The 11,446-nt window shown below is 43.2% G+C and overlaps 2 long non-coding RNA genes across 2 annotated transcripts in view; both read right to left on the bottom strand.

The window, feature by feature from the left end:
• Window positions 1-10,493, bottom strand: part of LOC311440172 — a 15,326-nt gene extending 4,833 nt beyond the window's left edge. The window contains exon 1 of the long non-coding RNA XR_014695249.1: window positions 10,428-10,493. This is a non-coding gene — a long non-coding RNA (uncharacterized lncRNA). The remainder of the gene's footprint in view (window positions 1-10,427) is intronic.
• The window catches only part of LOC311440171, a 76,051-nt gene that overhangs the window by 44,327 nt on the left and 20,278 nt on the right, over window positions 1-11,446 (bottom strand). The window lies entirely within an intron of this gene.

The raw sequence follows: 11,446 nt of genomic DNA, 5'->3' as shown, positions 1-11,446 counted from the left end.
CTACTGAAACTAATAAATGCCAAAATAAAAGAAAATAAGATTATAGATTCTTTGAAAGATTTTTCTTCTTTGCAGTCCGTGCTACTACTGGCCTGTGTGTCCCACAGCAGGCAGGTCCTCTGGCTCAGCAGCTCTCTCCGCCTCTACAGCCACCTACAGACTTCTTCCAATTCACACTGGTAAAAAAACAAAGTTTGGATGCCCTCACCGTACTCTCCAGACTCTCACAAACAACAACCCCCCCCCTACTCTCTAGCTGTCATGATGGTGCAGAAAATCATGCAAACAAGACCCAAATTAACATCTCTTCACATTTGCCAGCAGTCCAAAATGATGCACAACAACAGGCATGAGCAGACTGGGTGCTGACTCCTGCTTTAAACATCCAGCAGCTACCCACTTCTCTGCTCATCAAAGCATGTGGAAGAGGAAAGAAAGCCCATGCCATAGAAACCTGAAGCCAAATTTGCCACAGGAAGCCTATGGGGCAAGCTATCCAAACGGGATGGGAGATCAGTTTGTGTTCACAGGGGATGCTCTGCGAAAGCACACCCACTCCTCCAGTAACACAGGTTGAAATTAGAGATGAAATATTAGAAAATGCTTCCTAACTTCAATATGGGAGGGAGGCAGGGCCCAAAACTTTAGCTGTTCTGTTTTTCTGCCATCGTTCCCTTCCAGCACTGGCCAGCTGCGTGCACCGGCTCCACCTGCAGCAGAAGCATTGCCTTCAGCTGGCGCAGGGCACTCACTGTTCCATGCCTCTTCAGCACAGCTGAGTACTCCTTCACTGAGATAATTAATTTGAAATTAAATATTAAATATTAATAAATATAGTTCAGGTAATAAATTGCATATACTAATTTAATTAAAAATAGATTATAGCATATTTTACAAATGGGACATTTTTGTAAGGAAATATAATGGACTTGTTATGTTTCTGCTTTATTCTAAGAATGCGTAAGCTCCTAGTACATTTAGTCCTTATTGTGTCTCATTAAATTTTTAAAAACAGCTATTTTAATTGTCAAATATTTGACAGACTGCTAGAAAAAACCTGACACTTAAGTTTCAATTTTACAAAATGCATTTTTAATGAAGGCTCTTGCATACCACTTTATTATCTATAACCCAGTCTTGAAGGGGAAAAAAAAAGGACAGAAATCAAATCCAACAACGTTTCCATACCTGGGCAAAGAAACTAGCTAAAGGAAAAGGAGCACTTGATATATCCCAGACAGCATTTGGGATGAGCAGAGAACGTGCCTGGGCAGCCTGTTCAGCACAAGCCACAGCCAGGCAGAGAGCCTTCTTCTCTCCCTGGAAGGAAACAACAGGTGAAAAAGCCCCTCTGTGCTCACAAACCATTGCACAGAACCTGGAAAGTGTCTCTCAGGTGTGTTTTGGTCAAGAAGCCAGTTTTCCCCTGGGGAGAAGGGACTTTCCCCCTGGTAGAAGCTGTTCCCAGGCAGCTGGGAGCAGCAGGAGTTGGGCAGAAGAGGGTGGCAAGGCAAGCGCCGGCCAGCCCAAAGCAGCTGTAAGGGGCAGAAGTGATAAAGCAAAGTGGCACAATGACTTGTCACTCACTGCCACACAAAACAAGCGTAATTTATACACGGAGGGGTGGAACCGGTCTTGTAACGGGAAAAGCAATTAGCAGAAGTATGCAGAGGGAGGCAGAGGCCCTCTTTATATTACAGCCTTGCTGTCATTCGCCTTCCTCGCTTATATACTGCTGCTGGCAAGGCTGGCCTGAAGAGGAAGCGATGTGCTGACAGTGGTTTGTGAGCCGGGGGTGCTCGAAGTAAAGTTAAGACATGGGAGTTTTCTTTATTCGTTCTCTTTTGGTGTGGCTTTCTTTGCTGTTCACTGTTTCATGGATGCCCCAACATGAAGAGACGCTCCTGAACAGCTACAAGTGCTCACAAACAAGTGCTCTCCCTAACACACCAACATCTGATGAAGTCTTCTTGCCTTCCTTAGAAGTACAAAACCTAAGTGTCTTTTTTTCCCCCAATGAAATGCTGCCACGCGAAAAAGTCTTTCTATGCTCTTTTTTTTCTCAATTTATTAAACAGGATGGGGTTTAGCCAGGCTACAAGCAACAGAGGGAAAATGCACATCAATGCACAGAGACAGAATACTTCTGAAGTTGGAGGTCTTGCACATCACACCATCACTGAGGGAAGTGCCATTGATTCACTAACAAGTTAAATGGATTTTATGCACCTATCCCACATGTTAAATACCTGGCAGCCACAAGGACTCTTCTCCTTAAGGGAAGGGGAGTCACACCCTAAAGAAAGGCGCAAACACACCTACAAATATTTTATAGTGTTTTAATGTGAAATACATGTTGTTGCACATTAACCATAGGGTACTGATATCAGATAACCTGTTGCCTTCCTTGGATCTCTGATGCCATGGCCTATCTCCTTGTTCCTCCCTTCAACCTCCTTTTCTCTGTTGCTCCTGCCCCAAAGCACCAGGATCCATGCTGCTGGTGTGTTACTGGTGTTTGAATCCCATAGTTCAAAAACAGGTCAGAGATCTCTACTTACACTGAAAGCTCAGTAGAGAATGTCATCTCAAACCACTGATGCCAAAAACCTTACCTTACTGTTTGATAAGATAATCATAGCATTATAGCAAGCACAGAAACTCCTTTCCAGTTAGCAAATTGGTAAGTTTTCCCATTATCTTCGTACGCTCTACACTGGGGATGCCATCACTGGGGGATCGCCTTTCTGCAAACTCCTTAGTGTCAGAGTCAGTGCATCACCAAAATGTTTTATAACCCTTCTGCACATGGAGGTGGTTGCGTTGAAATGGCAAATCCCCGAAATAGCCAGCTATAGAAGGAAGGGATTTATGAGGGTGTCATGTGGCCACTGGAAAGACTTGGGATTTCATCTCTTATCTCCATGCTTCCGCTTTGAGGGGTTTCTAAGGCAAGTGGTTACACCTAAAATGCACCAACCCGGATTGATAAAGCACAAAAGAAAATCAACTCACTGATACACTTCCACTGACATATACATACTGTAATCCAAGTCATTGTGGAACCAGTTCATTCCAGGGCAGAACTCGCAGCAGCAGAGCAAAGAGAAAGTAGGAAAGGATCTGTCTTGACATTTGTGGCTTCTTCAGCATCAGATACTTCTGAGAAGTAGCCAAAACATCTCTTCTCCCACATCCCAAGCACTAGATTTACACCCAAACATTCAGCTTCCACTATCCTGTCAGAAGATTTTTAGTCATATCGTTGTCAGGCTTTTCCAAACAGGTGCATCACATTTCTCTTTGCTCTAGTTTTCAAGTAAAATAAGAGGAAGGGGTGCCCTGCAGCATCTTCTGAAACCTGGAATACACAGCCCAGGAACTCCAGGGGAGTAAACACCCCAAACTGTTTACAATACCATCCTCTTCCTAAAAATCACCATTTCTGAGAGAATCCTTCATCCTTACAAGCATCTGTAAACATTTGCACCTTGTAACTGAACCCCTCCAAAACAGCTTCACCAATCTGCATTTGATTTCTACCTCCAATCATGCATTTTGCTTAAGCCCTGGTCACATGCCAGCACCCATCTGTGTAAATATGCAATTTTTCTAGCTGAATTGCACATCCACAGCCACGACTCAACCACAGAAAGATCATGTAAATAATGGAAGCTGACAGCATAAGTAATTTTTTTCATGTCTTAGACGCCATGGTTGACTGCTGAACTGTGAGATCTGCTGTTTTTAGACAGTGCTAAGTTCTCCCCTTTCACCCCCCGAAGGTTCAAAACTAAAGGATGAATCTCAAAGCACATGGTTCAAATGTTTTTCTTATCACACGGCTCAGTCAATGCTTGTTCACATCCTACAACCCTTCTTAGAGGAAGCTGCATCTTTCTTTTGCCTTTCATGGCCCCTTATGAGAACAGTGACTGGTGTCACTGGGAGCGAATGAGGTGACCACAGCCCACAACCCCAGGAACTGATGGAGGAGGCAAATTAAGAAGTCCCTAAGCCCTTAAAGAAAGAGTTAAGGAAAACTATGTAGCATGGAGCTTTTAGCATTTGTTTTCTGATGTTGTAAGCATCAAGTCTGTTTTGCACAAAAAAATACAAGAAATTAAAAAGCGAGGCCAAAACCACGGAGAAGCAAGAGAGTTTGTGCTTAAAAGAAAGCTCAGGTTTATAACACAAGGGTCTGCGTAATTGGTTCTTCTGAAGTTTCTAATCACTTTTTGTAAGATCAAGTGGAAGTGACAAGTGAGGCTATCGGAACAGTGACTCCGTACAATGGTGGCACATGGGACCCGAACCAGTTTGTGTGGTAATTGTTAATTGTTTCAGGGCTTCCTTTAAGTGCCAAACATATCTGAAGGGTTGCTATTGAAAAAAAATTATCCTCCCAGCATAAATTATGTGGTCAGTATTTCAAATCTCATACAAATCATTTGCCTGTGAAAATGTTATCAAAATATGAGCTATCCCTTTCAAATATATTTTAAACAATGTTAATGTATTTTCACATGTCATCAGCTGACAGCTCCACCATAGTCGCTCGTCAGCCACCAGGGAAATTTACATGCATTTGAATTCACCCTGCCAAGCACAGGCAGCCCAGACTGACAGCCCATTTAACTAGGTGATAAGTTAATCTGTACAACATTTGATAGATTTCTGTCTTTTACCTAAGCCATAGTTTGTGAAAATGATTCAGCTACGAAATTTGTAAACCGGCCGTGGCCCCATGCTCAGTCTCAGTGGGAGGTGTTGCGTTTCTTCATACATAATGAAGAGTCTCCACCCCAGCTGGCCATATCAAGCCAAACCGAACACCATTACAAAAACACTAGGATTCACAGTTTCTATCTTCTTTCCACAAAGACATCTTTTTATCTAAAGTTCAGGTTAATTATGGAATCAAAGATGAATTTACAAGCATGGTCACTGGTCTCAATCTACCGGCTCTGCATGTTGTTGCTCTCTTGCAAGGATTTTCTGGATTCCTCACACAGCATGGCATGCACATCAGCTTGTTATAGGTCCACCCTGTTACAAAACTCAGTGCAATATGATGTGGTCATTGCACACCACAGCATTTAAAATTCAAGAAGTTTGCCAAAAGCTACCCACAGACCACCAAATATGCACAGTCCTCTGATGTCCCACTTCCGTAAATGAAATCATTAAGCAACTAAGACGCCACTAGGCTTGAGACATCTCTTGCGTTGCCAGAATTTCAGGTTAAAAAATGCCCTGTCTCAAACAACAGTTTGTGTCTCCTTGTAGTAACTGTGATTATTGTAGTGATATTCATTTGCAAGGCCATCTAAGCAAGGAGCTCAAGGCTTCTGATGGGATTGTATATTTAACCTGAACAAAATGCAGAGGGCATTTTGTAGTTTGGAAATGCCCAGAAGGAGATTTCTGTTTACTTTCTCTACTTAGTGCATTACCAAAGCCAGGAGAGTCGGTAGTCAGCATGCCATTACTTATTTATTCAAAACATCTTTCATTTCCTGAGATGCAGTGTGTTATTTACAGGGCACACACTGTCATTACATGGAGTAAACATCACACAGATTAAAACCAGGATACTTCACCTATAATGATATATTCTGATGATGACCATTAAATATCTTATTGTTTTCAGTAGCAAGTTCTCTGAAAGGGTAGTCAGGGCAACAGAGATGCTACTATAGGCAGATGAGTTTGGTGGATTAAATTTCGTATATAAAGCCTCTACACTAAAGTCGCTGAAGATGGAGAACTACAAAAACCTTTGGAAACAGAAGAGATTTAGAAGAGATTTATGTGTGCTGAGCCATTTGTTCAGATGAAATTTCAAATAAAAGCAAGACATTTGCTGCATTTGGGAAGGATCGTTTTCTCTTAAAGGCAGAGGAGCAAGTTTAAAATATTAATTAAATAGAACTCAAGACTACATAAACCTTGAAAGCAGATGCTAAGAAACTAAATATATTGAACCTAAAGGTAGACTAAAGTGGAAATACCCATGGGCAAGCTCCAGTGCAGAAATGTAGGTCAGGAGCCTACTTCTCAAAATGCATCACCCGTAACACTTCCTATTTAAAGAATGAAATATTAGGTTAAGAGATGATTGGATTTTATGCATCTTTTATGTGTATATAAAGCCTCGATGTGAGCAACCAAACTTTATCCCCTTCCCAGTATTGTCACAAATCCCTCCTGATCCTTGCAAAAGATATAAAGGTTGATTTTATAAAATACCTCCAGAAACTTTTCCCTTAAGAGTTACCAGATTCACCAGTGCACTTTGAGACAAAAATATTATGGACATTGAACTGCCATCACACTCAAAAATCACATTTTCATCTTCTCTTGTGGTGCACACCTGTAGCTTACACACTGATGTCAGAAAGGAAAGGGAACAGCCTGCAGATTCACGTAGTACAACAGCAACAGAGGTATTTAGCATAGGTGTGGCTGTAATTGGGATAAATTTGTAAAATTCTTCATTGTCAAAGTACCTTCAAAATCACACCTCTGTGAGCACCCTGAATGCATTTGGGCAAATACAGGTCTAGAGCCATGGGGACTCCTTCACTGTACACCGGGAGAGAAATGTTTTAAAGAAACTCAGATCCTCAAAACTGGATCTTCAGAAGCTAATCTGAGCCCTTGTAGTCTAGGGACTACAAGCATGATGCTGGGCAATCCACTCCACATACCTGAGCCTCATATAGCATACTATTTATCAGGTCTGGTCACACAGTATGTGCTTGTACTGGAGACTGCAGTGATAGTCCGTGTTTTCTGTACCCAGCGCACAGACATGAGGCACAGATTCATCCATTCTGCAGCAAACATTGCAACATTAAACATCATTAATTGTCATCTTCTGGCCACAAGACCAGACTTTCCCCTTTGGTGTTGACCAGGGGTCAGAGCTGATGTGCAACTCTTAATCTGAAGGGTTTGGCAGCAACTACTGCAGGGAAAAATTATCCACCAAAGGCTTTTCACCCAGGAACAAAAAGAAAAAAAAAAAACTTGCCACTCTTAGTGAAAAATATGAAGGACATATTTAGACAATTAAGCCTTTACTCCTCTCATTTCTTTGAAACAAGAAAAAATTGTTTCAAAACCCTTCTTTTTTTTTTCCCCCTTTTAACTATTAAAAACACCTAAGACAAATCTAACCTGTATATGCACTCAGTGATACTTTGAATATGTGTCAAATGAATATCCATCCTGAAATCCAGTGAAAGGAGGAAGGCAGGCCCCTCTCTCCCACCAAACAACATTCAATAAATCAAGCAGCTTTTTCTAAACCCATGCATGGATACGAGGATCACACATCCCCTGAACAGTGACTCCGGGCAGGTGCTCCGGCCCCGCTCCCATATGGCACAGCTGCCCCTGCCAGCACAGGTAGCAGAAGGGGACACGAAGAAAGCAGCCTGACTTGGAAGCACATGAAGCATGGAAGGGTCAAACCGTGCCTCATCTGCTCCCGTTGCAAGCTATGCAAAACCAGAAGCGCTGGCATCTGCAATCCAGAACATCATTTGGCACAGTTAAAAATTTTAAAGTAATTTTCGATGTTTTTCCCCCCCAGCACCACATGGTGATTTTTGTCCTTCGGAGAGCCAAAGGCAAATACAGGCATGCTCAACATACACTGTCAAAGGGAGAGGTTTCCTAGCAACACCACCGATATGAAAGGAGCCGAAGTTTCCTTTCCAATCCCTTATGTGACATTAGAGCAATTTGTAACACACAGGGAACTGGAGGAGAAGTATCTAAGAAATCTGGCCATTCATCCTCACCCAAACAGATAAGCAAATCGGGTGTCAGGTTTTGCTAGCACCACAGTTACCAGGTGCTTTTAAGCAGGCTGTAAGATACAGACAGACAAGAGAGAAGCCCCGTCTCCTGGGTCCCCAGGAGCCTTGCACCCTGACCCAGACACAAGGCGCAGGGCATGGCTGCTGTCCCCAGCCAGAAGAGCAGCTCTCAGTTCTGTGCCTGGCTTGACCTAAGCTCACCATAAACATCCTCAGCTTTAGCTAGATTCAGGCAATCGCCTCTCACCCAGGCCCCAGCAGGCATTTGAGCAATTTGCAGTGGGCAGCTCAGCACCACCCGGCTGCCACCCACACGTGGTGCTGCTCTCTCTGCAGCCCCCAAATGGGAAGGTGTTGGAGCAAAATCCTGCTGTCACGGAAGAAAAGCCCCATTAGAGCAGGAGAGCAGCCCCACCATGACACAGCAGAGGGAAGGCAGCGCTAGCTCTTGAGTGCCCACCAGCAGCCACTTCGCCTGGAGGTCTCTCCCGACTCCCTGGCCTCATGCTGGCTCCCTTCCTGAACAAACCCATGAATACCACAAGATTTGTGGTGACACCTGGCAAAACCTTTGACACCATCATGAAACACTGCTTCTTTTTTCCTCCTTAGCCCCAATCCCCAGAAGGAGGAAGGCCCTCTCCACTGAGGAGCAGTAGTGGAAAGGCCCACAGGTGTCCCAGCCAGACCCTAGCCTCTGGCTTTAATCGAGTGTGCATGATAGGTTTCTATTTTAATCCTCCTTTCTGACAAACCAGGAGCCAAAGTGCTTAACTCAGAGACCGATTTTGAATGCCTAAAGCTATAGGGTTTGTACTCAGCACATTATGCTTAGCAAGGGAGCCATGACCCTGCTCCACTATATTAGGCCCAAGTTTCCCATATCCCAAATCTAATGGTGTGATCCCGACTGTAACTCGAGGGAACACCCTTCACTGGCCATTTCTAGAAACAGCTTTTGGACAACAGCTGCCCAGCTCCAGAATTTGCAGCCCACAGTGAGCTGACGGGGCTGGGAGCAGCTTATTTACAGGGCTCCATGCAAGACATCTGTTCGGTCTGGCTTTTCAGCTAAAAGGGGATTTGTCTTTGGCAAAACAGTTTTGTGGGTCAGGAACTGGTTTCATTACAGTCCAAGTGTTTGGCCAACACTGATTTTTGTACCTTCTCCCAGGCACTCTGTGGCAGAGAGCGTGATCAATCATCCAATGAGATGCGCTGCTAGAAACAATCAAATAAAATTAAAGCAGCTATCTGAGCAGTGTTGAGGATTTTGACAGATGAGTGTTAAAATGCTTTCTGTGAATTTAGCAGGGAGTAAGAAATTATCAGAAATATTGCAGGCCCGAGACCTGGCCCCACACACCCTGCAGAGGGGGGGGTTACACCACCCATAGCTGTATATCACCAGGACAGAGCAGGGCAGGCCAGCTGGGCACAGCACAAGAGGAAACCAAAATGAAAATGCTACTAAACCAGATGGAAATCTTGAAAAAGAGTCAGAAATAAATCTGGAGGATTTGCATTTTATCTTTTCCGCGCAAGATACAGCCATACTCCCCTTTTATGCCTGTTTTCTACACATATCTGTGAAGAAATGGTCAACAATCTCACTGAATCACACACCGCTGGGCATTAACTCTCCTCAGTGTGGCAGGTACCAAACCCAGCCAGATGTGAGACCGTACCACATGATGCAGCATTGTACCAAAATCCCTGTAGTCTTCAGGCATCAAGACATTTATCTTTAAGTGCAAAAAAAATAATAAAGTGTATTCTAGAAATCTAAACATTTACTTTAATAAAACATTCACATTCATTGTCAGGCAGGATATTGCAAACAACTCTAAGTGAATTTAGTTGAACTTCTGAGCTGTGCAGGCTAATGACTATGCTGACCAGCTTCAAAACCACATTAAGACTACTGATTATTTATTATAAAATGCCTGCACAGAGGGAGAGACCTAATTGTCTGATGAAGATCCCAACCCCTGTGGGTATCACAGCGTACTATACCTGTAAGAGTCAGGGCTCATTAGCCTAATCACAAAGAATAATACTGGGAGCAGAGCTCTGCAAAGCTACTGATTTTTTTTTGTTTTTTGTTTTTTTACTTCCTATGAGTTTCACAGAAACACCCCCTCCCCTTCCTTTTTTATTTTTAAGTTTTGGTGGGGTTCTCTTTCTTGCTGTTTCTATCCAGCGATAGACAGCCTGCTCCCCCAGCAAGCCCAGGCTCTGCAGGGCCACAAACGTTCAGCATCTCCTACGGTACCTGATTAATCATAGCCATCCTCTCACCACACATGGAACCACACAGCTTGCTGAAGCCCAAACAGATGAGGGCGGTCAGCAGATGTGTGGGTGGTGGGGCTAGACTGGTCTTTTATTTTGCATTAATCTTTCACATATAGGCCCTGATGCAGCAGGGATTTCACAGTCCCTGTAATATGTATCACGGATGAGAAGTTTCCCCTTTATGCTGCTTTGGAAGACACACATAAATCCATTCAGTCGATGTCCCTCTGCCCCTCCTGTGCCTTGGTATTATCTTCTGAGGTTCAAGTGCAGATGCATCCAGGACCGAATTCATACCTGCATCTGTAATTTTCCTGCTCCTTTTCTGTGCTGCTTTCTTTCTCCTTTTTCTCAGCCCTGTTCCCTCGCCTCCAAAAGGCAATACTGAAAAAAAGGTGAGAGTGACCTTTCACAATGAGAAATATTGCAAGGGTTGTCTAATCAGGCTAGTTATACATTTCTGTGTAGCAAACACAAGATTGCATTTTGCATCCTTTCTTTCCACCAATTCATACCTTATAAATAAAAAATACCTATTTGTTCATCAGGACCATCAAACTGTCAGTGAAAGATCTCACGCTTACAGCAGATTTTAATCTAGCTTCATCCACAGACATTTTATAAATAGGGCAAAAAGTGGAGGCTTAGTTTTAGATGGCTCAAACGATAAACTCCCTTAAGAAACTTCAAATCTTAATAGACCTCACTGCTAGCAAGTCATTTTTGACAGTCTATCCAAGCATCTTCTGCTCTTGATCTCATCTTATTACTGTCAAGGATGGCCACTCTTACGGACCAACGACATTTTCTTTGTGACTGCACCTCTCAAATATCGCTCACACATTTCTGTCTCTCCTCTTCTCACTGTGTTCAGTACTCATCTCTTCTCAGAAGTGCAGACCCTTGCTTGTTAAATGACTTTTTATTCATTAGTGTTTTCCTGCTGACTAAAGCACTCTGAGTACCTACATCCCAACTCTGTGACCACATGCACATCTGCCTTACATCTCCTTGGAGCTGTTTTATTTTTGCTGCCACACTGCATTGGAGCCATTCTGCATCATTCACACAGCATCCTTGGCTTAAACACTTCCCTGGCAAGCTTATAGCTGAAATTTTCCTAGATTCAGGGTTAGCTTCTTCTATCCATTAAAAAAAAAAAAAAACTTGCTCCCTTGGAATATTTGTACTTGCCCTTCATTTCTTCTTTAAATTTTAGAAGACTCCTAGCTCCAGGCACTTAACAAGCCCATCAAATGACAATGAACCTCTCCAAGTTCACTGTTTCAACTGAGAATACAACAAAAAAAGCCTAG

This window comes from Aythya ferina (genome assembly GCF_964211825.1).
Source record: "Aythya ferina genome assembly, chromosome: 7".
Classification (NCBI taxonomy): domain Eukaryota; kingdom Metazoa; phylum Chordata; class Aves; order Anseriformes; family Anatidae; genus Aythya; species Aythya ferina.
Note: the sequence above shows the minus strand (reverse complement) of the source record. Positions and strands in the feature narration are given on the sequence as shown.